The sequence below is a fragment of the Agelaius tricolor genome, unplaced genomic scaffold (assembly GCF_023055355.1).
Source record: "Agelaius tricolor isolate 1412-34295 unplaced genomic scaffold, bAgeTri1.0.p SCAF_2, whole genome shotgun sequence".
In the NCBI taxonomy this organism is placed as follows: Eukaryota; Metazoa; Chordata; class Aves; order Passeriformes; family Icteridae; genus Agelaius; species Agelaius tricolor.
Window position 1 is genome coordinate 6,934,495 of NW_027269262.1, and position 27,453 is coordinate 6,961,947.

General features: G+C 41.4%; 1 protein-coding gene across 16 annotated transcripts in view; it reads right to left on the reverse strand.

The window, feature by feature from the left end:
• Nucleotides 1-27,453, reverse strand: part of ATXN1 (ataxin 1) — a 247,998-nt gene that overhangs the window by 174,918 nt on the left and 45,627 nt on the right. For 10 of the 16 annotated variants that reach the window (XM_071451448.1, XM_071451476.1, XM_071451465.1 and 7 more), the window contains one exon: nucleotides 19,240-19,330. The exons of the other annotated variants lie outside the window; for them this stretch is intronic. The gene's annotated coding sequence lies outside the window, so the exon portion shown is untranslated. The remainder of the gene's footprint in view (nucleotides 1-19,239; nucleotides 19,331-27,453) is intronic. 16 annotated transcript variants of the gene reach the window in all.

Here is a 27,453-nt window from a genome sequence, read left to right on the forward strand (position 1 = left end):
ACACTAAGTTCAGTAGGCACTGTAGATTATTTTTTTTTTTAGCATATGACAATAATAAAACAATTAAAAAAAGATAATTTAGAGTCATACTATACCCAACTGTCATTTGTAAGACTGTACTGTATCATTAGTCAGAGCTTCTGGTGACAATATAACCCACAAGGCTGAAACTTGAGTGGTTTATACATGTCATCAAAGCCTTAAAAGATAAAAATGCCACCTTAGAAAGTGGGAGTATTTAATTTTTTATAATATTTTTGTATTAGTATAAAGCATTCATTTAATTTAAATCAGTGACTTCTTTTCTTAAGGTATTTTTATCTGTTTGATCTTTTACAAATATCTAATTCTTTTTTTCAGATCTAATAGTGCTAAGTACTTTGAAGACAATTTGCCAGGGTTTTATTAATTAGAATTCCTACAAACCTTTGGGGGTTGGGTTTGGGGAGGGTTTTTTGAGGGGGGGGATAGTGTGTTAGATTTTGTTGTCTGTTTGTTTGTTTTGCTGGGGTTTTTTTCCTCCCCTCCAAACCAGGGCAGAGCATTGCAAATGCAAAATTCCAGTCACCTCCCCCAGATATCAAATTGTTTTCATGAAGTGGCAGATTAGTTATGTTACTTGGTAACAGCTGTATGGTGTAGTGGCTTCTACTAGGTCTGTACAAACACATGTCCACAGGCTAGAAAACAAAACCAGACAAATTCTCAGCTAAAGTAGAAAGGCTAAACTCCAATGAAAACTAGCTGTGAAAGAATGCTGTGACTCAAACTCATCACAGCCATAGCTGTGGACATTACAACAAGTTACACAGTACTGATTATTACATATCAGATCTTCATTACTGACTTTCCTAGTACTGAAAATGCTCATAAAAATGAAATGTTATAAGAACATTAAAACATTTTTTTAAAAGTCATTGGAATTAAATATGGTCAAATCAGTTAATTTTATCACAGTTTTCCATTAGCTCATGTTGTTCCACTGCAATTTCAATGTATTCATGGACACAGGCATATGCATGCACACATACACAGTTTGGGGAAATAAAGGAAAAGAAAGAAAATTAGTTTTATGAACAACCAAAGAAGTAGAAATTGAAGAACAGACTCAGCAGATCAATGAAGCACATGATTAATTCCCATTATCTTCAGGAGAGCTTGACTACAGTTAAAGTGCTTTGATGAACGAGGGTCCCCAAAACACAGTGCTCCTCAACCCAGTTATCTGAGCATGGCTTTATGTGAAACAAAACACTTGAAAGCAACTAAAGGTATGGAAATGCTCAGGTTTAGCAAATGAAAGCTTTGTAGGAAATTCTACTAGTTAGGAAAAAACCCATAGTGGCTTCCTAAATTTTCATCACCTCTAGCAGCTTTTGAATAATGCAATGGTCTTTCTGGCAGCTCCATAAAACCATATGTAATCTGCACAAGAAGTTCTACAATGTCTCAGCACTTCCTGGAGACTCAGAGCAGTAGGGTAGCCTTGCAACACAAGCAGAGATTAATCATTTTCTAATGCACAGTAATAAATAATGTATCCCCCATAGTACATAAATTAAAGCTGTAATTTCATCCCAGTTTTGTGATGACACCAGAAGCCAAAGATGGAATTTCAGCCTCGTTATGACCAGTCAGGATACACATTATTCCTAAAATTATGATCTGATAGTTTATAATGAACTGAGGAGTTCTGAAGGCATTACCAAAAAAAGAAGGACATGTAATTACAAGCAGAAAATAAGTCAGATATTGTTTGCAGGACTTGCTAAAATAAGCAGTAAATCTCATCCCTCAAAAGCCCACTCAGTGTATTTGCAGCAAGGCAAGCAAAGATCACTACTACTATCAAAAAACTGAAAGTTGTTCTAGTACCACAAGGCAATTCCTCCACCAGAGCAAACAGTAAGAACTACATGCTGAAGTTCAGGTTTTATGTTACAGAGTCCTTAAAATGTTGAAAATATGTCCTGCTACAACCATACACAGCATTTCACTCAGAAGTCAAACAGATATTGTACAGGTGCACAAGAGACATAAAATATCAGGATAAAGTCACAGTATATCTCAAATCCACAGAAGATTCCTATCTGACAAGGAAGCTGCTGAGCAAAACAAAATACTTATGATGAGAAGTTTTATCCTTCTGATGCAAATATATATGTCTGTACACATACACACACAGTTTATACTGTGTAAAGAATCTCAAAAATTTTCAAGAATAGCATGGTCCTAATATTCCTCCTGCAGATAATTTCAAGAAATCTTATGAAGACTCAAAAGACATTTTACAAGTCTAACAACAGGCATTTTAATGCAAATAAGGTTTGAAGTATGAAGACCAAGAGCCAAAATAACCATCTATATAGAGTTAACTGTTATATTCACCCTGACTTTTGCTACCAATTCCCATGATTTTTAGCAAATCCCACAAGATTCCAAGGACGTCTGGAGCCAGCTTTCTTTCAGAGACAAAAAGAAAATAACTTTCTGATCGTCTTACACAAACAAGGCATGAAATTTCACAGGATCATTCATGGCCTGGAGTGGTTCCACATTCTGAACTTCTTTGCATGGTATTATTCACAGATTTGTCTTATCCCCCTTCCCTCCCACCACATTCTTGATAATGTGAGACTCATAAATCATGCTCACTCTCTCTTGCTCTCTCTCCCCACCCCACTTCACTTAGGTTTGTAGCTTAGAGAGCTGTAAAAACAAAAGTAAAGGAGGGGAAATGTGAGGATTATGAAAAAAAAGTCAAATGAATTGGTGCAGAAAGATGATTTTTAAAAGCTGAAAATGTTTAAGCTTAGAGTAACAGGTTTTGAATATCTGATACTTCCCCACAAGTCACTGCATTATTTGTTCCTTCCAACTCTTCCTCTTCCCACTTCCCATTTCTATAGAGGTAAAGTGTTCAAACCAGAATACCTGAACTTCTATTTTGTATACTCATATTTGAGCACCTTAACAGCAATATTCTCATATTCAAGGAGCCACTCACCCAGAGAGGCCTACTAATTTTTCTGTTCTCTTTTAATCTCTCTGATAACCAGCAAAATTTTAAATCTGCATATAAATATTTACATGCCTACATCTGCATTTAAGGACACATTTTCCACAGACCTGTTTTCTCCCTTTTTGCCTTCCCTGACTATTCACACAAACCAAAAAAAGTACCAAAAATCATGAGAAAAGGACAAGGAAAGCAAGACAATTGTCTAAAGCTCCTTGCCTCCATGCCTTCTCCACAAGAAGCATATCATCACCTCTAAATAGCAACCTGAAACCTACTCAAGAGACTTACGTAAGTTGTGAGTCAAGAACTAAAGCAGTGAGTGTCAAAACATTCAAAGACACAGTACCCTCTGCTCCTAGTAGTAAAGGAGTAACTGCTGAGAATATGCAAAGATGATCATTGCACAGAAGAAAAATAGCAGTAAAAACTTGTCAGAGACCAACAGAATCACAGAATGGTTTGGGTTGGAAGGGACATTTAAAGAGCTATTCCAAACCCTCCGTTGCCACGTGCAGAGACATCTTCCCTGGATTATGCTGCTGAAAGCCAACCATTCAAAAATCAGCCACACAAACTGAGCTACAGGCTTCAGCAACAGTAGTACACTGCTAGAAACCCTTTGACCTGGTGTGATCTTGGAGGCTTATTATGTCTCAAAGAACAATATAAGCTCCCACAAAACTGTTAACATATGCCCAAAGCATGTCTCCACCTGCCTTCTACTGGGGACCCAGAGAGAGAGAGAGTTTTCTGTGGAATCTCTTAGACAGTAGGTTATGTTGCTCGTGAGATATTGCTCACAGGGAATGGCAATCCAACACAGGGACTAAAAGGTGACCCTGTAAATAAATGTCAGCTGCAAAATCAAATACCTCTCCGGAACAAACACTGCTATATTGACAGTGTAAACAAAATACAGAGAAGAGAAATAATTCCCCAATGAAAAAGAAAGAAGGAAAAAAACCTAGAGGGAATGTGGGAGGGAAGGGCATATGGCAAACTGAGGTCACTATAACTCCAACTGATGCAGGCTCTTCCCATTCTCATCACCATGCCCCATCTGTGCCTAAGTATAAATGTAAGGGTTAACTATCAAGTTCTCTTTCTTCATGCAAATATCGTTTTCACTTCATGTATTCTGAGGACTATATAACTTATCAATTCAGAAATTATTCTAAAATTATGCTTATATAATACATACCATATTAATTTACATTCTTACCACACTAGTCATACAAACACATATAATAACTATTGCTCAGAATTCTTTTCTCCTATCTGGGAATTATCTTACACTTGCAGTCTAAATTTAAAGGCATTTGTAAAAAAAATCTGTAAAATCTGAGCACTAGCCTATTAATTGGTCTTCTTTCCCTCATTGTTAGATCAACACACAGCACAAGACACATGGCCGAGGACTCAGAAGCAGTGAAAACTTCAGTGCTTGCAACCCAGGGAGAGAAGCAAGACTGCAGAACTGTGTAATTACAAGAAGAAATAAGAAGTACAATTGAGAGAGTCCCTCTGTCTGACACAGCACATCTCAAAAGAAAGACCGGCACCTGTCACAATTAACTGTGTTGTGGGGACTTCCCTACTGACACCATACCCAGAGATGTGGATTTTTCATCACACAGAATTTCAAGTTGCCTGCTGGAAAAAGAAAGGAGAAGGAGCATTGAAGGGTTTTTTCACAATGTTTTAAAATTATGTAACTCCACTAACTGAAGAAGACTCATTACCATTAACTTACTGCATTGTTGCAATATAGGCATTAGGAATCCAAAAGCAGAAGCTCTTGCTGCTTATCCAAGTATTGGTGCTGATTTGTTCCTGACAAAATATAGGACAAATGAACATACTGCTAATGCATACTGTGTTAATTATTCTGCAGTGCCATATAGTAACCCTGATGGAAGTTCAAAGGAGTTGTGACAGATCCCGATGGAAACAGTAGTATATATATAGTGTAAATTTGCATTCAGTAATTTGCAGCTATAACATGGGAGAATTGAGTTGCGAGGCTGCACTGCTGCCTAAATGATCTCACATTATGCTACCAGATTAAATACTCCTGTGAGATAAAATACTGTAGAGGGCTGAAGTTTAGAAAATCTATTTCAATCCTGTTTTGTAAACCTCAGTACAGCTCCAACTTTCTGTTGTTGATACCAGTTCAATGGACCACATTTACATTGCAAATCCACACCAGGCTTAAAAAGTCAACCAGTTAGTGCACAACACTGAGAGCATGGAGGGCCTGCAGACACTTACAGACAACATGTTGCCACAACAAAGCTTTAATTTAGAGGAAAAAATACTGGCCTCTGGATTTGTAAGAACCACCCAGAGATAGGAACTGGGAGTACACAAATAAGCAGAAGCAATTCTATGAGCCTACACAAAGCGATTTCCAAAACTCATCCTCCCACATCGTTACCAAAAAGCAGCCGAGTGAGCCGAGCAGCAGCAAGTTGCAGGTTGGGACCCCTACAGGGCCCTGAAACTGGGCAAAACCTTGCTCTCTGTTCAGCCCAGCTACCCAGGACATCAATGCCCAGCCTACAGCCCATGGGACACAACACTGACCCACCTAATGCCCAATCCAGGCTCATCACTCACTCACCCATGGACCCTCTGGCATCTTTTGCCCCTGGAAAAACACAACAGATGCTGCCTCACCCCAGGGCACTTTTGGCTCCCACAAGCCCACAGCAAGTTGTGGGTTGCAGCACAAGAGGGGTTTGAGGCTAAGCCTCTCCGAACACAACAGATCTCACAGTAAACTCCACCTGTCAGGGAAAACCCAGGGTCAAACCACTGCAGCCCACACTCGCTGAGCTGGCCCAATGCACTCCTGAACACAAACACAACTAAACATATCAATGGTACATAAAAAGCTTCCTCAGTAAAAACAGATCTGCATGCATTTACAACATACAGCCTTATGTTTTGATGCTGAAGTTTTGTTACCTCCCCCACGCTCCCTGAAATAAATATATTTTAAAAATTTCCATTGGCTTCTTTCAATCATTAATCACATTATACTAATAAATATTCTGACAGTGACATTGTTTAAACAACCTCTTCTCCACCCAAAATCCACTGGCAAAATCCACATGTAAGCTGACCATCACATAACCCTGCTTTTGAATGCTAATTGAAATCTACTTCCCCCAGCCAGCACAGTAAAGAGCTACTCCTTGAGAGAGGTAGTACAGAAAAGAAATGAGAGAGGGGCCTTTGAGAGGAAATAAAAATAAGATCCCTTGATCCCACCATGACACGGCCCAGACATTCTCCCTGTGGGGGAAGACAATGTTTCTTACAGCAGTAAGAGTTTTTAGAGTTTTTATAACATTTTCTTCTCCTTTTTTTTTTTTCCCTGTGCAACTTTGCTTCCTGAAGAATGCTTTATATAAAAGACATGACATTTGGCAACCCAGCTCTGCTGCTTTGAGAAATTCTTTGGCAAGCACCCTACGTGCTGACTGCATTAAGCACATCGGTTTATTTATTTATTTAGGCAGAAGTCAGAAGGAGCAAGCCATACAATTAATGCACAGCAGGGTATCACTTCATCCAGAAAAATGGGAGAGGAGTTGGGGAAGGAGGAGCTGGAGTTTCTCCTTTTGAGAAACCTCATCATGGGAGCAAAAACGGTTCTCCAACCTCCAAGTGTTGTTGCTGTTCTGGAGCATACCAGTGATTCTCAGATCTCAAGGCATTTAGGGAACATCAATTAATTAATTAATTAAGACTGGATGCCACATCAAAGGCAGGTATCATTACACATCTATTTTGCACATGGGTAAAATGAGCCGCAAAGTGAACCTAAGCCTGTCCCGAGGCAGGAAGCACTGCCTTGCTCCTGCTGAGGGAAAGCTGCCTGCTGTATCCAGCAGGAGGGCTCAGCACTGACCACCTGCAGACCCATGCTTCCCCCCTCACACCATGAGGGAAAACAGAAAATAGAGATATTTCTACATGCCACCATCTTCCTAAGGGTGCAGCCTGTGTCTGTGAGGCACAAAAAACCCTGTCCATGAGCACTGATTTCCTTTGCTCCACATTGTGTACCCATGATGTACCTCAGCACCATTAGCAGCACGTCAGGGACAGCACCATGTGTATATATAACCATGGTCATGGGCTGGGAAAAGCAAAGTCTCTGAGGGTCAAGGACTCCAATAAGTAATGCCTATCTCCTAGTCAGATGCCACATGCTGAGCAGGAGGGCCCTACATTCATTGGGGAGTTATGGACTGTATTAGTCAGGCTTACAAGAGAACGAGATACTTCTCAGAAACAATAGAATATTTTTGCTTGTGATCACCATTAGCTCCATTTATTTACACCAGAGAGCAACAAAGCTTGGCAACACACTGCCAGGGACACCCAGCAACAGCAAATTCACAAAATCATGACGTTTTCAAGCTAAACAGGCAGGAGAGATGGGAACTGGAGATGACATAACACACCTGCGCAGAGACAAGCTGGCCATTCCACAAGCTTGGAAAGGTAAATCTCCTGCACTTACCACAAGCCCCCTGGTATTTTCAAGCTAAACTGCTAGCAGCAAATGCCCCAGCCTATCCAAGGCATTATTTAGCCCACACACCAGAAGAAATGTTGAAACATAGTCTGGTGCCTTCCACAGGAAGGAGCTACCAAGTCTAACCCTGCAGACTGGGTACCAAAAGGACTTTTCTCCATCTCAGAGAGCTGAAATGGGACTAGAGAGTCTGCTTGATCAGGTGGTGCTGCTTCAAAGGCTATGTCCATGGGCACAGATAAATCACTTAGTGTTTGCAATAGTTTTAGGCAGCTCGGTCTAAAACAAGTGTTAGCTATTTAACACTGAAAAGTGTTTTCTACACACAAGTCTAAAAGAGACAGATGTGTGTTCTCATCTGTTGCGTGTGCCCTGATGTAAAAAAGAAGTCTAACTTTGTTCCTAGAAAAGAAAATCTGGCACAGCAATCTAAACCTGCCTGATGTTTGCTAGAAGAATATGAGGACAACTGTTTTTCTTTTAAATAAAAAGTCTCGCATTACCCTCCCTTCCTGTTCTAAAACTTCTTCCAAGAATTCCTCTCCTTCATTTCTAGGCCAATTTTTATGATATCCAAGTAGTTATCACAACAGCACTAGAAAAGCACAACTTTTCAAGGTTTATTCAAGGCAAACAGACCTCAACCAGACTGCCAGTTTTGGCAGAAGTTTGGCATGACCAAGGACTCAGTACAGTAAGATACAGAACTCAGCATCAGTTAAACTGTACAGCAACCTCTGCCAATCAGCTGTCCTCAGTGAAACATGCACCAGGCTCTCCTTTGAAAAAGATTCAGGGATTTCAGCACTGAAAAGGGCCAAATGCACACAAATCTGTCCACAAAGAAATCACTTGCGAAATTCCCCTCAACTGAAGCAAGGAAATACCAAGCCTTCAGTAGCACTCCTCAGTCACTCACTTTAGCCTGGAAACAATGCACTAGCACTTTAAGTGGGGATTTCAAGCTTGGTGAAACAAGTTACTGATGCCCACACAGGATACACACCTTGGTCTTCAAGCTGGCTCTGAAAGTATAGGGCAAAAGCAAGTGAGGGAAACCTCAGCACAAGTGGTTTCAAGTTACGATCTCATTAGCTCAACACACAGGCTTGAAAGTGCACAGGAAATTTGAAGTCAAGTGGTTTTGGATCTGTGTGCATATACTACATGTCAAAACACAAAGATGCCCACATTGTCCCGATGCAAAATTTCACACCAAAACATTAATAAACACAGATGTGTTTAAACAGAGGAAACAAAAATATTCTTCACCAAACATATCTGTGACGGCAACGTAGAGGAGCTATCATATTTTGGCACAACTGGCAATCTCACTAGCTTGAGGTGCACAGTACAGAGATGCTATCAAAGACAAAATGATACAATAGCTTAAAACTTATGTACAATTATTTTACTTGAGGGGAAGGAAAAGGTTATGACAGAGAGAAAAGACTTGGAGGTACAGGGTGGGAAAAGGACAACACACGAGAGAGAGACAAGACTGGGTTGTTTTTAGCTTAACACTTGCCAAGTGAAAAAGCAAACATGAGTCATAGTAAAGGTAACTCAAAGTGTGATGTGACTGCAATGGAGAGCTGAGCAGACCACACTGCATGAGTCAGCAGCACAGATAAAAAGGGTGATAAGAAGCAGCAGATGGGACATGTCTTTACTAAAACAACCCTGCAGGACACAGGCCTTCTTTGCTCTAATGAAACAGTCGTGCCAAGCTGCCACACGCTGGCTCGTTCACTTGCGATCCTGTGAATCAAAGAACGCCACGCATGGTTAGAAAAGCAGCAGGCAAACATCTGCTGACAGATCCACAAGCAAAAAACTGCCCAGAAAGCAAAGCAACAGCACCACTCCAACGCTCCCACACCCTGACGAGCGCCTGGGACACCACCCTCCAAACCACTCAGGCAGTGGGGTGGGGAGGAAGAGAGCAGGGGAAGGAAGCTGTCGCTGGGATCATGGCATTCAACCTGGCTGTCAGCCAGCTTTTCCCTTCCTGCTAGTCAGACTTGGCTTTCCTGGTGGGTGCTGAGGGCAGGCGGCTGCAGGATCCCCCCGGCCCCTTTCTGGATCCCCTGCAAGCACCTGCAGAGCCCGGAGGCAGCTGCAGCTGGACACTCCTACGTGTCTCAAGAAGCCCAAAGGGCAGCTGGGGCTACTTGCAGAGCTACACTCCAGTGGACCTGCAGCTCAGGTGGCTTTGCTAAACTCAGGTTTAAAGCTCCATCTCTTTTTTTCAGGGCTGTGTGGCCTGTTTTGCTGCAAGAGCAGAACATTCAGCCCCATGTTCTTGGGCAGCAGAAGCCATACAGTCATATGCAAGGCCACGTTACCTGCAAATTGCAAATGCTGCCCTGGCCACATAAACAACCTGCAGTGGTGGTTCCTCACTGTCAGGATCCCTCCACTTCTGAACCTGGTCAGGAAAGATGAAGGTCCTCTGTCACAAGCTCAAATGAGGATAGAGACACAAGGCAAAGCTCAATTCCCCTTTCATCTCACTTCTTGGATGAGGTAAAATTATACCCTGCCTGTAAGGGGCAAGATGGAAAGTAAAATGCTCTATTTTTGGACACAAGATCCTGCTTCATCAGGTTCATCTAATTTCTAAGAAATAAACTTTGGCAAAGGCCTGCAGCTGAAGGGGATGAAAAATTACTTGTTTAATTTTCTTTTAGTGCAGCTCATAGCATGACTAGCATAAATCTAAGGAAATCTGCTTTAGCCACATAGACACACCAGCTGTTTTATTTGGGATAGTCCCTATATTTTAGCAATATATATAGAAAGAGAGATAGAGTTTGTTTTCCCCAATCTGTCCTGCCAAAATAAGCATGTTACGCCCAAGCATTTCAATGGAGCTAGAAGGTGTGTCTATTCCCCCTGCTCCAAACATCCTTATTTATAGATTTCAAAATTTGACAGGTATGCTGAGGAAGAGCAGTTGCTAAGCCTAACACACTCTGCACAGCAACAGATCTGTTGTAACAGATTACAGGCAGAGAGAGAGAGACAGGAAAGTGTTGTACTTTCCTTCTTTACACAAGTCCTTGCTTTCAAATGCAGCTTTTTTGGAGATAACGACAGCAAGGGCTTGTCTAAAATAAAGCTGGACTGAGAGCCAAGGCTCACTGCAGCCCCACAGACAGCAGAGCTTGGCTCTGCACTTTGGTCATGCACTTTTCTAACCCAAGTGTGTATATTCCAAGAAGTAGGTAGAGGAACTGCTCCCCTACAGTCATCAGGAACATTAGTGAAGGGGGAGGGTGGTCAGCCTGTGTGAAAAACAGTAAAGCAAGTTTTCATTTCCTGTCAGTTTAAATCTTATCTTAGAGGCTTCATTAGCTGATATTTTCTGGCCTGCATGCAGTGGAACTCCTTTTGTTACTCACTCACAGAAGGTCCCCATCAGCTGCCTGCAGTTAAGTGCCAGTGCTCCTGGAATCCACCCTGCCCTGTCCACCATTCGCAAGCTGTAGCAGCCAGTGAATCAGTCTGCAACCACAAATTGCCATGTGGCCTTCCCCTTGTAAGTCTACAAACAAACATACTCCTGATTATAGCATCCACTAGCAAGCTGTTAAATAAAAACCAAAAACAAAAAACCAAAAGAAACCCTAAAACCAAAACAACAACTAAACAAACACAAAGAACCCCAAAAGATAAATGCACAGGATTCATGGAAGCTGATACACAATTTTTCCCCCAGACTAATCTTTCCATTACCTTTGAAGGGTTTTGGCCATGCAGAAACACCCTCATGTTCATTTTATTACTGGGTTTCACACTTACTGATTTTCTTTGAACTCATGATGCAAGTGCCTCTATTTCTTCTGCAGATGATTCCTGAAATTGCTGTGCAATTTGCATGTGGACATACAGTGTCAACTGACCTGAACACAATTAGTGACAAACTGTGATGAGAGCTCAGATGCAGACTCAGTGAGGACTCCCTTGACCTCAGCCTGGAGACAGTGCTGCACTTACATAAATCCCACCACAGGGCTCTCAGGCCACCAGTGCAGAAACTGCTAAACAGTGACAAATGGATGACAAAACATGACTGATAGTTCTGCAAAAAGGTTCCTCATCTCCCAGCCACAACCCCTGCAAATACAGACACTTCTGAGCATCACCTTTCAAAAGGACCCATCAGATGCACTCATCCCTCTAAGCTGAGCTCCAACACACAGTTAGGCAAGGGTGGCATCCTGCATCAGAGGCAGCTGAGGATGGGCATCAAGCTAGGAGAGGAGAAGGGAGAGGTACAAGTGAGGGAGCACAAAGCTTATGATGCTAAGAGTTAACCAGCACTGTACATGGAAGGAGCAGCAACTTCTTGCCATGCCTGAACTCTGACCAGGAGCAATGCTGGGAAGAGTGTGCAGCCAAAGTCATGGCCAAGGGAGATGGAAGAGGGGCAATCACCCAATACTCCACTCATGCCCACCTCTGAAGATTTATCTCAGCACCATGTCATTGATTCCTTCCCCAGTTTCCAAGAACTGTTTTTTCTATACATTAGAAAAAGAAAATTAGTTTTTCTAGTATCTTTCTTTCCAGCTCATGTTTGCAAAGCTCTCCAAGAAGAAAACTGCAAGACTCCACAAGTGATCAATGTTATCACATTTGATCCTTGAGCTTGCTGCCACCCATGGGACCAACAGCCATCACTGCCTTTTCCTGGAAGAGATTATGTAGTGTATCAGAAAACAAAATTACTAACTTTATTCCTAAAATCTCTCAACAGTCTTTAGTCTCAGTTCCTCATTTACAGCTGGATGAATCCGAAAGAGAGAGTCACTTTTGCAAGATCCAAGAATGTGACTGGGAACACAACAGCAAAGCCTCAAGCTCTGTTCCTCTCCTAAGTCTGCTACACAACCCTCTTCTCCCACTCTGGGCGCAGTGGAGATGGGTCACCACCTTCTGCATACAGGCTAATTAATGCATATAAGTGATTTCTTTCTCATGCACTTATGTATGCAAATTAAGACATATTCTAAACTAGGTTATGACAATGTATATTACATTCAAATGTGGCACCTGTTGAAACTGTTCAAATTCAGGGTTGTTGTTTGATCAACATTTAGAGAAGGTTGTTTCCTGCTGAAGTCACAAAGAAAATCAAACCTCAAAACTGCTATCAGTTAATGACTGCACTTCTTAAACCAGGCCTGCCAGACAGCTTGCAGCAGCAGAGTCTTCTGCCAGACCGAAGAGGGTTTCTGTCATGTCAGTGCATTTAGCAGGCTGAGTTATATAGCTGGTTCAAACAAAAGAAAGGAACTAGAAGTTGTAGATGGAAGGAAATAGGAGTTAAAATAATTTCTTAACAGAAGTGATATGCAAGAGTTCAAGATGATTCCCAAAATTCTTATCTAAGATACTGTGACCAAACAAATAATAACTAGAATTAACAGTTCCTTTTAAAAATTACTTAATTTTAATGCAAAACAAGCTGATTTTTTTCCTCTTCTCCCCTCCTATTTTTCGGCTCCTATTTTAGGGAAGCATTTAGTTGCATGACAGAAATGTTTCAGAATCTCCTTTTTGGGCATTTTTGCTGAACGTTTATTTTAATGTGAATATAGCCTGATACAAGTCACATGAAAAAATCTAATCTAGTCAACAGTGAACAGAAAGCACACCACTGATTTTTAAAAAAATAGAAAAACTAAAGGCTCCCAGAAATCTATGTTGGAACAGATTAGTGGTAGAACATCTGTAGAAATACAGTGTAGTACAAGTTTAAAAAAAGATATATGAAATTATTTCAAGTACTGAATGCATTCTCTTCTTTAAGGACTATAACTAAAAACAGTAAATGCAAACCAAGATTTAGAAGCTGGTGATTTCTGTAAAGTTCTCCTGATTGCTGATTTTAGTTACAATTTAAATCAGCACTTTAAATCCCCTGAAGAAACTCCACCGGAAGAGCAGTGCTGATTTATTTCTTATGCGATGGGACACTCAAGATCATGAGGAACATTAGTCTTCTGATGCAAAGCAGATACACTGGGACAAAGAAATGTGCACACTGCTATTCCATATTTAAAAAGGCAAGAGACTAAAATATATGCACATATGTGCACGTGTGAATACATGTCCTCATTTTGTTATCACACTCGATCAGGACGCAGACCTGCATAGCAGCAGACTAGGAAGAGGAAGCTCTTGCAAAGAGGTAATGAGCAGCAATTCTTGGGTGCTCAGGGCAACTCTTCCAGGTGCAGGAGCACCAGGAGTGGCTCAGCAGCACGTCCCTTGGTGTAGGCACAGCACTGTGAGGCCAGAGCTGCAGGGCCAGGGACAGGAACACACGGTGATGTCTGACTGCCCAGGGTTAGTGTGGATACTGCCAGGATTACAATAAGCCTTGCTAAATCCATGCCAGGCACATGGTGACTCTGCACCGTCCTCTGCCACTGCTCCTAGGCCCAGGATGAGGGTGACAGAACATCCTTCAGGATTGTCACACCAGAGGCTGCACTGAGCAGGACACAAGGAGCCTGGCTGCTCTCACATGGAGGCAAACTGGCCCTCCCAACTCAGGAAACTCTCCTAAGGGTGTACTGTAGCAACTCCATCGCCCAGCTTGTTCTCATGCATCATAGCAACACATGAGACCTCCTCTTCCCTGTCATGCACAGTGACAAGAACAGGGGAAACTGTGTTTCAAAAAGAAAAGTACATTTTGGTCCTATAGCAGAAACGGAGTTGAAAGACTTCAGGGGACCTGCAGGAACATTCAAAGTCATAGAAGGGATCCTCCAGTGAAGAAAAAAGGGAGGAAGGTATCCATAGGGACACCACAAGGCATTTCTCAAAGCACTTAATGTAACAAGACAATGGAGAGTAACTCGTGTATAGATAGCAATGAGGTAATTAAACCTTAGTTCTTCTCAGCAGGCTCCCTACTCCACATAAAAGAAGCACATAAATGCACAGACATCAAGACTGAAAACACAACATCTTGCTCCAGTTCAGCTCCCGTGCCTCATAAAGTACTGCTGGCTTTACCATGGCCGTGCTATGTACAATCAGTAACAGGTACTGATAGTGTTTGCACAATACTTCAATAAGCAAAGTCAACTAACATTGCTTCCTCTATTTCTGTGTAGAGTAAGATATTTACAGGAACAGCCTTTTGAAACGCTCCAGTAAAATTAGCTTGCTCAGATTTTTTTTTAAAACTAGAACAGAGAGCAGAAGGGTATCGTCATCATCACTGAGTTTTGTGAATAAATAAGCTGTCTATTTACCACTGGTATGTTGCAATAATGAATTGTCACTATCTCTTGAGTTACTTGCTGGGTTATTAGATTACCTAATTACCTAAGTTCACAGAATAAAATAAATAAATAAGATTTCTTCATTATTTCCTGGGAAACGACCTTCAGAAGCATGTATTCCACCTCCTTTCCCAAAGCAGTACCCAAAATATTCCTGTAGGAGGTTCGTCTGTTTTATAAAAACCTCCAGTGATGATGCTTCCACAGCTTCCTCAAAGGCAAATAACTGAAGGACCAAAATATCCTTAATCATTTCAAAGCTTTGTTAAATGTTTACCTAAGTCTTGCCACCTTCATACTGAGCCCATTTCTTTCAGCCCTAACCCTAAGCACTCAGGCAGTACAGTTTATTCCCCTCCTCCCTGAAGGAACCTTCCACATACTTGAACACTACTATCATGTCTGTTACTGGCCTTGTCCCCTCCTGTAGACTAAACAATCCCTATTCTTTCATCTTCTTTCCCAGGTCATGTTTTCCAAATCTTTCATCATTTTTCCTGCCTTCTCCCTGGACACCACCCAGCTGGCTCTTGACTGCATTGTGCCCCAAACTAGATGTTAAGCCATTTCAAACACTGAAAGGAGTGGAGGGGTTATTTCATGCCTTTTCTTTACACACCCTAAAACAGTGCTTTACTGAGGAACTTGGATGGGGGTGGGGAACCCTTGCTCCTTGTATGACTGTATGACACCTACAGTCTCAGGTCTGCAACCCCTTTCCCTCTCAAATGTGCTGTCCTGCACATGGACCAGGCCTGGGAGGATTTGAGCTGGGACAGCCTACAGGCTTGGTCACCAGCTCCAGGGTCAGAACTGAAGCAGGCAGGGGATCAAAAGAAAAGCTGCCCACTCAGCAGAGCACTGGCAGCCCAGGTGCCAGGGGAGAGAAGAGAAGGACATGACACAGGTTTTCTCTGCTGATCTGGGAACCAGCTGTGATCTTTTTACCACCCTATTCAACCAAACCAGGCCAAACAATTACTCCAACACAGTCCAACACCAGCTCACAGATCACCTTCTGTAGAACCACTACTGAGTCAGCCCCATCCTGTCTCATGCAACAGGATATTTCTATCTCTCTACAGCACTTCTATGTTTGTATCCTGGCAAATTTTTCAGGGGTTTTTCCCAGACTATTTCTCCTGTTAGCCAGGGCAGCTCAAAACTCTAATCTTGCCTTCCAAAGAGCCTGCATCCCCCCCTTCACGCTTTTTATCCTATGTAAAATTAACAACTGCTCTCTCTGCTCCATCAATCATTTCAATAATGAAAACAGTGAGTATTACCAAAGCCAGGATAGACCCCTGGGGAATCTCACTCACTCCACTCTTGCAGTTTAACAGCAAACCATGAATAACAACTTTGACTAATGCCTGGTGAAATGCTGTGCACCCACCTTACAGACCAGCTAACTAGACTTCCAGCCTGCCTCAAAGAAAGCTGTGTTAGAAAGCAGCCAGAGCCCCCCGTTAAAGAGGGAGTAATTTCAGTCAGACAGAGGGGTCCAATTACACTGTCATAGGCACTGTTGGAAAGTCTTTGCTAAATACTGCCATAAAAATGTAATGCATGCTGATAGGAGAAAAATGAGGGTTGATAACCAAGCTTAGGATGACAGGAAGAACTTCAGCAGAACTGAGACAGCGGGAGCTTCACTTTGCTTCCAGCAAAAGAGAGACGTGGAAGAAGCAAACTGAAACACAATATAAAAGTTAAAGGAATTTTGTGCCTTCCATCAACTGCTGTCGACTTAGCAGTTAAAGAAGATACTATCACACAGGTGTGGTTTTGTTTGGCTTATTTTAGTAAAACCAAAATGTTTTCTTAGCTCTTCCAGATGTTTTTCCAAAGTGCATTTTTTACTGCTCCCTAACAGCCTATTCTGCTCGAGGATCACAAACAAACCTGACAGATAGCAAAGACCATGGTTCCCAAAACCCTGATAAATGCTTTTAATCAACCACTGAAAACATCCCCATCCCCATGCCACCACTAAGAGAAGCAAGTGACAGTGGTTGGTGCCTGAAACAGGGAGAAAGGGTAAGTTCCATGGAAAGTGAAAGGTGAGGCAGCTTTCCAACACTGGCTCCCTCTGCTTGCCAAAATAGCAATGCCCAGCCCACGCCTCACTCCTACTTGTGTGGAAGATGCACTCGCTTCCCAGGAGAGTTTACTCTCGCAATGCAGATGTGCTTCACTGAGGCAATTGCGCTCTGTTGCATAACAGAAGGCAGAATTAAACAGTGTGTGCTGCTCGGTGCGTTTTTCAAATGTCCACCACGAGTTACTGTGGAGTTCAGAGGTGGTGCCAAGAGTGTTAACACAATGATTTTAGCAGGGAAGAATACATCATATCCTTCCTACTCCCACAGCTTACTCGCGTCGTAATTTTGCAAAATCATTTTGAACTTGTCAGTAAAATACAAAGTCACACATCTGTGTGACACATCTGTGTGACTTTGCTCTTTGGTGACTGGGGGTATCATCACCTTGGGACCTAACACACCTGCACCAGTGGCAGGCGCAGGGCGGCTCTGGGAAGAACCTGGCAGGTAACTGCACCAAGGTGCTCAAAGCTGAACCCTTCACCCCATGTTCTACAAAAGAGGGATTAAAAAAAAAAAATTATTTATCACAAGCAGAATCCAGAAGCAATAATTTCCAGTCCCTCCTGTGAACAAGGAAGAACAACACTGCAGATGCTTCCATACTTTGAATAAGACTATACAAACATTTTGATTCTTCTCTGTCTCTAGGAGTTGCACAATGCCATTCCTCTTCAGAGGAATACAGGTCTTTTCTAAAATATATTATGCATAACCTAGTTTTCCACAGCAGAAAACTCACCAAGGGAATACTGTTTGCTCATACCAGAAATGTATCCCAAAATTACAGTAATTTATAGCCTCATTTTCATTGACAAAAGAAATAATACCATTCTCTTCTGACAAATATCAGTACACTGAAAAAGTAATGAATAAACGTCTATAAACAGGTATCAAATAAAGCAACTGTCAATCACTGCAACAAAACTTTAATTAAATCATATGGTAAGCAAAAAAAAGAAGTAAAAACAAGTCATATAATCTGAAATCAAAATAAAAATCTGTCTGTCATGCCAAAGCACAATTCAGAGCAGTAAAATACCATAACCTGTTAAGTAATCAGTCATCTAATTGTTAATTGTAAAGTTCCGAGTTTACAAAGCAAAGACAAACATCCAGATTCAGCAAAGTACTTTGGCATGTGCCAAAGTACATCTGTATTTTAGAAACATATTTTATGTGACTGAGTTTAAAACTCTGAAACTCTTCATATACACCTCTACTGTGATTTTTTTTTAAGAGACAGAAAGTGATCTGCACTGTTCACATTTTAGTATTACAAATCAAACCAGCATTCAGCCTCAGCTGAATACATATTTCTGGAGACACATCAGAAAGAAACCTGAAGATTAGCCCTAGCACAAAAGGATGAGGGAGTTGCATGCTGTCATCCTGCCAATTTTCCAGAACAGAAGAGTTAGCAAATGAGGCATAAAGCGATGTGAGCAAAGAAACTCATACCTGAAAAAAAATGCAGAAGTATCAGGTGTGCAAGAAAATGATAGTAAGTAGTATCAGGCCAAATCACAGGAACTGCTGACCAGCTGAAATTCCTTCTGGACTCAGCTGGAAGTACTTAGCACCCTTAAAGCTAGCTAAACTTATAAGCCATCCTAAACTGATGTTACAAATTAAATTTGAATATTCAGCACTACACTTTTTTACATCTCTGACCTTCTATTGGAATCAATGTAAGGCAGCAGCACTAACTGAACCTCTAGTTACATTAAAGAACATCTCCCTATCTGTTACTGTAAAATTAATATAGTCTTCTCTCTTTTATTTCTTATAGTGATAGTGGTAGCAACATCAAATATACCTATGCTATTGCTGTAGGGAAAAACCCAGAAAGTTCCCATTTTGGTCTCTGAAAAACCTCCCATTACTACAGTTGGATGCACAAAGAAAAGGTGGGGCACTGCGGGGCAAGTGCCGAAGAAAAAGATGCGCACTTGATAGGGCACATCTCTGAGCAGGAATGCAGCAACCAGCCCCAGCTGGGGCAGAGGGACAGTCACCTTGTGGCAGGGTCTGAGTCAGTTGCACACTTCTATATCTGGCAAAGTGGGCTGACAGGTTTCATTTGGCAAAGACTTCTGGGGGAGGGGGAAAGCCAAGGTGGGGATGAGGAGTTTCACTGCCTGGGGACAGCTTCTAAGTGACTACAATTATTCTGATACATAGGGTTTTAAAAATTAAAAGAAGATAAATTAATTAATTAACTGAAGAAAAAAAGGTTTAACTTACTGAATAAGACACCACTTTAAGAGGTTTCCCCACTTTCCCTGCTGTAAAGCACTTCAGAAAAATTCGGCTACTGCTTCTCTTGACCTTTTCACTGAAAGAGAGCAGAGTAAAAACAGGAAAGAGCTAAAATGATATGCATTAAAGATGCTTCATGTTAGGAAAGTCTTTTGAGTCAATGTTGCAAATTCACTCAGTGTCAGATTTGCCAATATACTGCTTGCTAAAGGCTATCTATTGAGAGCAGCAGCAGTCAAAGCAGGAGTGTTGCTCTCAGTTGTTGCAGCTACACCATACACACTGTATGATGCAGCTATGCAGCATTTGCATCTGGTGCTGGTTTTCCATACCCAAAAGTTCACTTCATGTCTTTTGATTAATTTATAATGTCCTGAGCCTTCAGGCAGATTTGCTCTGCTGATTTCCCTTTTCTTAACAATAATACAAATAAACATGGAAATAAATCTATTGTCTGAGGAACCCTTCCACTAATTCTGTTCTTTGATGGTTTGGTTGATTTACTATGGTCAGGAATCAAGGGTGAAGTGGATCGTAGCTTAATATTGAGTGTGGTTAATCTTCCCTTTGCATAATGCTGGTACACTATGGCCCAAATACCAGAGATTTATTTGATGTGTACATGCTTTCAAGCATTAGTAAACAAGTTGCAGCCCATTATGAAAGAAGAGCAGATCCAAACAGTTGTGAAGCTCTTTATATACTAGATTGGCATTGGCAATATACTTACATCTGCATGTGTACTAGCATTAAAATTCTGAGCACGATTTCATGACAAAACATCATTTTTCAAACTGTAACTAAAAATATGGCTGAGATCACTTCCCATGACCTGATGCACTGTTGTTGGAATCACAACAAAAGTAAGTAAGAGGCACAGTTTTCTTTTTCTCTTTTTCCTTATAATTGATTTTATTCCTTGTAACATAACCAAAATGAGGAAGAACTTCTACTAGAGCCTCAAAAATGTACAGACACATTCATTCCCATGAAAAAACACAAAGCATCTCTCACTTCTCATTTCTTATTCTTCCATTACTTTGAAGAAGATGTTATAGAACACACAGAAGTGCTCTATGAAACATCACTGAATTTCTTACTTTACTAGACCTATCAAATAAATTACAATCCTACATTCTATAACTAAAACATTCTTCTTGTTGTTCATGTACAAATAAAACAAATTTCTTTCTTTAGAGGCTGATCTTAAGAGCAAAGCATTAACTTAAAAATTAATTTCAATAATGAAGTTTCAAGCAATGGTACAGTGGAAGAACTTGGGAGTGCACAGAAGTTACTTGCAGGTGGCAATGCCTCCTGGATAAAAGACCCACTGTAGGTCTACATTATTTTAACACACACAGGCAAATCTCACCCAAGCTGTAACGTTAGGTATCAATAAGTCATTCTTGCAATATGGTGCCTTTTCCCTACCTAGGAGAAGAATCATGATCCCATACTCAGGCACCAGCTTTACAGTATGGTACCTAATTCCTTGCACTCTCACATACATAACGTGATTTTCAGCAAATCTCCCAGTTTATACTGACCCCCCACACAGGCTACAACTGTACACCAGCTGTCACTGGCCTAGATTTTATCCTGTCCTGGGCTGAACACTGACTTGGGATGACTCAGAAACAGTTGCCTCTGTTTTTTCCCCTGCTTAATAAATAAAGAAGCCACAACAGAGACAGAGAGAAATTCAGAGCTGGAGGCAGGAAGTACTGTTCAGACAGCAGTTCCAAAATCTCATCTGCAGAGGTGTAGAAAACGTACATTCCTGGAGCAATGTCTTCAGATAAAGCCTCAAATCTTGGTGGCAACTATCAAATGCACACAAAAGCATATGCCTACAAAGGAGGCGCTGTGAGAACAAACACATCAGTGACTGAGAGACGCCAGGATACCACAAAAAAGTAACACAGTAAGAAGAGAGGATGCCAATGTCTCAGATAAGCAGTTATGGCCATGTTTACTTAAACAGTTCTGCTGAGCTGTTCCCATTTCAGGCAGAAAACTTTGATTTAAGGAAGAGACTTGCAGTTCTGTCTTCATATTTTTTTTTCCCATCAAAGCATGAAAGAACTTCCTTTTTCAAAACCAATTTAACAAAGTTTACATCCAAACCCTCTCAGTCCCAAAAATGTCAGATCTGAGCTCTATTAAAAGCAGCAGTTAGTGCAGCCAAACTCTCCACAGTACATTTAATAGACTATAATATTTCTAATGCCTTACTGCCTGAAGTCTATGATCTGGAAAACCAGCCATGCACACCCACCCAAGAGCAATGACTGCTACAGGGAGAACTCTTATCTCCCTGTGGTCCTCTATCACCACTGGCATGAGCAGACCAGGGACTCTCCAGCTGCAGACAGTGAGCATACAGACCACCTCTCTGGCAAGTGGAAGCCTGAAGGAAGCAGACAAATTAGAAATGAAAGTTGTGCCAAGCATGTAAGCATAGAGCTACTGTTTCAAACTTCAGGTCCTGCAGTTTTATGGATGTATTTTATTACTTGATTTTATTGGACCCTTCTTCTCCTAGCCTACTGCTTCCCTCATATCACTTACAGTTCCTCCCATCCGTTTTTGCCTCACATCCTTCAGGCTGGAAGATTGTCCAGATCAGCTTCCCTAGTTCAACCACTAACTCCCTTGACACCAGCGGGGACCAGAGTAGGCATCTGCCCCCAGCTCAGGTATGAGCACCCTGCACACCCAGCAGTACTTTCCCCTAGCTGGCCTAAAGGATGATTGGTACAAGCATTTTGGTGCAGATTTCACAGTTGCCAGTTGTGACACTGGAAAATACAGTTCATGCAGTCTCCTGACAAATCACCACGCCGCCTGTTCTTCCATATAAGGCATACGTGTAGGAAAGTAAAATAGCTTTTCTAATAGGTTATGCAAAGAGAAGCGGCTTCCTGGTACCTATTACAGCTGACTGGGAGCTAAAATGATACTCATTACACTGTTCAGCTGAACTCCAGCAAGGTGCCATGAGTCCCCTCCCTGCAACCACCTGTGGGCAGGGCCCATGCCAGGGGTACCCAGCCTGGCATGGCCTGCTGCTCCTCCTCAGTCACCAATGGCACAGCAGGAGCAAGGCTGTCGCCATCGGAGCAAGAATTTACTCCTAAATTAGGTTTTCTAAGCATCAAACCTGCTGCTGAGGAGCATTTTCCACTCCTGCCAGCCTGACTGCTCAAGATGAAGCAAAGGTTTGGGTGACTGCAGCTCATCCCATGTTATCACACCAGTGGGTTGATGTGGATTCGCAGTGAAGCATGAGAGGCAGCACATTCAGGTATGAGCCAGACTGAAATTTTAGGAATGGTTTCTCCTGTTTCAGGCCCATACCATTTCACCTACCAGGGGTGCAGTGGAATTTTTAAAGAGCAGTCAGAAATAGTGCAAGAAAAGGGGAAAACATTATTATTTGCCTATATCTAAATAATGAAATGAGGTATTTTTCACTTCCATGTTTCAGAATCTCAAAAACAGGAAGGGGAGTGTTATCATTTACTACAAGGTACGAGAAATGAATGGATTCTGACAACAGTAACACTTTATTCCCTTTCATAACAGAAACAAGCAGAAAACATTTTACTCCAGAGAATGAGTTCTCCAGAAAGCTTTCAAGTTGTCTGAAAACAGCCATAACTATAACACTGCTCACAGAATGTTTGCTAACTTTATCAAAGATGCTCTCTGTTAAACATTAATTTTTATATAGATTCACTTAGCTATCCTTTTATATTTTCAAAGTCACCTCATCTAACTACTTTATTAGATCAATAAAGAATTTTGGATAGCAACAACTGCATATATAGTCAAACAGAAAGACAGAAGTGCTACTTGACTCAACATGGGCAGGGGAAAAACGAGGGAAAGTTACATGAAAATGAAACAGTATAATTAGAATTCTAAAAAACAATTGGCATCCCAAAAAAATAACTTTTATGACCTCTCTTCACCTGCAGAAAGGCCAAGCAAGCTTTCAATCTTCTCTCACTTGCAAGGTTTTCCCAATAAAAGCGAAGCCCACCATAGAATGACTGCACCAGCTGACAGCCATCTTTGCTTTCCTGAGTCCCTGCTCTTCAGAGGCAGGCTCCAAGTCAACAGGTTCACAGACCACAGTCACTGGTCACTGCTGCCACCACAGAGTACAAACTAAAACCCACCATTACACTGCAAACAAACACTGCCACTTACAACCTCCAGCGAGGGCTGCAGCAGCCGGTAGGAATATTCCCACCTTTATGCACATACAGTGCAACTCTTGTATCCAGTTATCCCTGAGGGGCAACATTCCAAAAGGATAGAAAAAATTAGGTAATAGACATTATGCAACATTTGAGTTGTATTTAAACAAACTCCAGCCTTTGCAATTAGTTGCCTCATTTTCCAGGTCTCCCGAAAGTGTGCAGAAGGTGAGCAGGTTCACAGGCAGCCCCCACATTCTTCATTCTTCTTTTGATCCCATACCTCAGCTGCACCACTGGCGTGGAGCACCCACAAGCATATGTTCTCAGGGTAAACCTGACCCTGCAGCAGCACAGAGCAGCAGGAAAAAACCCATGAGGAGCAGCTGCTGCAGGGGTAAGCTGAAAAATTAAAATCTGGTTACCTGCATACAGGCAGCTCCCCATCTCTGAACAGTACACAGGCAGGTGAGGCCCCAGCTTTCACAGTTTGAGATTTAAGAGCCCCAGCATTCCCATGATACACTCCTGGAGGCTCCAAAATGTCCCCCCAGGAAGGACATCTCCCAGGTTGAACACCCTACTCCCAAGGGTTCTCATGTTACTACATAGTTTAGACCAGAGGCATGAGCAATTTATCTCTCCTCATCCAAGTGACACCAGGAGAAATTATCTCTGGATTGAACTGCATAAGGCTCTCTGGTCCTGCCCATGTCTCTTCCTAGCTCTTCCTCAATTTTTCCAAAAGGCAGGGTAATGAACAGCATTGAGGTACACAGGCTTTGGTACTTCACACATATTAATCAAAAGGACAGCAAAAATGGTAAAAAAAAATTCTGGGTCACAGTCCTGACTATCAGATTTTAAAATCACTAGCTATGAAATTCATACTCCAAATGGCCAAAGATTCGCCTTTGAAAACAAGTATTTAATAATAATTTAGAAGAGGAAGGTTGTGGACAGTTACACTTCAGGGTATTTCCAGAAATGACAAGTATTTTAACATGCAAATTCACAAATTCTGCAGCATACTGAATTTGAATATCTACTGTACATCCTGGACATATACCATATTGCTAGCAAATGCCACAGCGCAAAATGATTTTTTTAGGACTACCTATATTCTCAGTTACACATTAGAATGCAGTTTACACAACAGTACAAAAAGCATGTTATATATGGCATGTTTTGGAGCAGTTACCATATGCTCTGTCAATACTCTGTGGATTAATAGGGCCCCCTTGCACTATAACACGTTGGTCACTCACAGCTCCATAGAAGATTATTCCATTCACCATAACAATTAGCTGATGCTTAGGCTTATGTCACAATTTTTCAGTCATATTTTTATGTTGGTGAGCTCAAATATACAATTGTTGGGGTTCAGGAGTTTTTTTTATTGTTCCTATTCCTTTAAAGGTATGATCCTAATTTCATTAATTTGCACTAATATCAAGGAAGCAGGTTCAGACACTAAATCAGAAGATAAATGTTGTCTTAAAGATTTACTTCTATGTTCCTTTGAGCAACTATACTATATTTTTTTTTAAGTTAGTTTAACCTATTATTGTACCACTGGCAGTAGTTGTTTGAGAAACAGTTGAAGAAATAGAGGAAATACAGGATGTAAAAAAAGTAATTTGTTTCAGTATGATTACTCCCATTTTGGGCTGTGTCTCTGGGCAGTTAAAATTAAGACACTTTTCTAAATTTTGGCATGGGGAACAGGCAGTAAAATAGATCTATATAATCATCTGCAGCAGCAACCCATATTGTAACAGGCCAAAGTCTCAGAAGTATTTTATTTTCTTGGTTTCTATTTGGAACAGAGGTCTGAATAGTCACGTGAATAGCTGGCCACAGAATAAAATGTCATTTGCTAGTTACAGCCTATCCTAAGGTATAGGAGGTTCACCTTCCACTCTGTAGCTCTAGAGGCTGCCATACAATCACCAGCGTTTGTGCCTGAGCAAAATGACTTCAGAATAACACACTGGAATGCTTCCAAGATAACATTTTCCATTCCCTCTGTACATGCTGTGAATCACCTTACAAACTGCACAGCCCTGGAGAGTAAGATCTCCAATGCATTACTACCTTAGTCCAGGTCTCCTTTGTGAAAATGAGATTGTGCCTAACGAGTTTAACAATTCACAGGGCAGGCTGAAATGCCATTGGCATCACCGAGGGGTCAGGAATCTGCCTGCTTTGTACATGGCAGCAGGGGATTTGCATTTTTTAATACAAGTGCTGCTGTTACACCCTTTTTACAGGAATACCAGCAACTGCCAGGGTTCTGTGATTCCTCAACAGGCAACAGCCCCCTGCAGAACGTACCTCAGAGGGGTTGTTCCCATGTGGGTTACCCACATTGAGACACAAAGGCTTTGCCATCATTCCAGTGAAATGCCCAACATTTTCTCCTGCCTACAGTGGCAACACACAGCTAAAGGGACCTGCTTACACTTGGCAAAGCAGAATGATGCCACTTCCACATAAATATTTTGCAGCACCTACAACTACAAGTATATAAATATTTCAGAAGGTAAAGTGTACTTTGCTTTGGGTTGGTGGGGTTTTAGATACATACCTGTCTTTTTAATTTGTCTGGTAAGCAGTTTGTGCAGAAAGAAGCAGTATACAGCGCAAAAGTATGCTAAAAATTCCATTTGCATTCTAAAGATAAAAATTACCATTAATCACATCTGAAAATGAGAGAGTCTGAAAGCACAAGATATATTTTTGAAGGGAAAAAGTGGTCACAGCTACCAAAACATTTTCAGAAGGGAGGCTGACAAACTTTTCCTTCCTGTCCCAAAAAATAAAACGCCTTTAACTAGTTTGCATATAGCTAAACAGCTAAAATCAAACTGGTGCAAGCTATACTACCCATACAAAGCCAAAAAGGTACTCTACATACTCCACTTACAAGGAATTTTGGAAAGCAATGTACCTATCAGTACTACAACCAGCTAAGTGACTTACCAAATCATCTCTATGACAACAACTGCCAAAAGACACTAAGAGATTTATCAACAGTGGGGCACATCCACACCAGCACTGCACTGCAGAGAGCGACAGAACAGAAACATTCCTGCTCCTTCCATGGGCTTGGCTTGGGCTGGCCTCTTCTGCTTGCAATCATCAACTTTTCACCAGTCTACATCTTTATTTTGTATCCTCTTTGAGGGACGATGTGAACAGAAAGAGGACACAGTCCTTGGGCTCCATCACGTAGGTGGGCTGAAACTTACTCATACCCGAAGGGCTGTGTTCTCCTGGTCTCACCACACATAGCTACAAAAATCAAGCAAGCCATAACAAATTTATACTAAGAGATTGTGCACACACTCATGTGCACACAGATGTGGGAGAGCAAGCTTGCCTGTTTAGGAAAAAGGGACTGTCAGCACTATTTTATGTTTAGAAAAGAAAAGCCTCTCTTTAATAAAGTAACCTGTTGCCAAATCTCAACTTTACAGAGGATAACTTACAGTGCATCTCAAGCAAGTCTGAGACTGGTCACCAAAGAGTATACATGCCCATGTGTCTTTTCTTGAGCCGACATCCACTCATGTATTTGCACAAGTGAACCCAAAACACTTCATAGCCCTGGACTCTTAACCTTATTTCAAACAGCCTTCATCAAACTGCAAGTGGGGGAGGAAGGGGGAAGACAGAAATGGCAAAGACATCTCTTCGCTTCCAGCTTTCCCTGCAGAGATATTACTAAAACAGGATATAAAATGTCTAATCTTGAAAGGTAATTTTGTCACAGCTTTCACAAGGCCTTTTTTTCAATGTATATGAAGGGCTTTATAATTTTTGTGTCTTTATCTGATCAAAATGCTATCCTTCCTCCTGCAGCCCTGGCATTCTTTGTGGTGAACTGTTTCAGTATCAATATTAATATTCAAATGTCAAGTTTGTCACACTACATTTCCTGTATTATTTAAAGCATTCAGAACAACTATTATCTATGAAATAT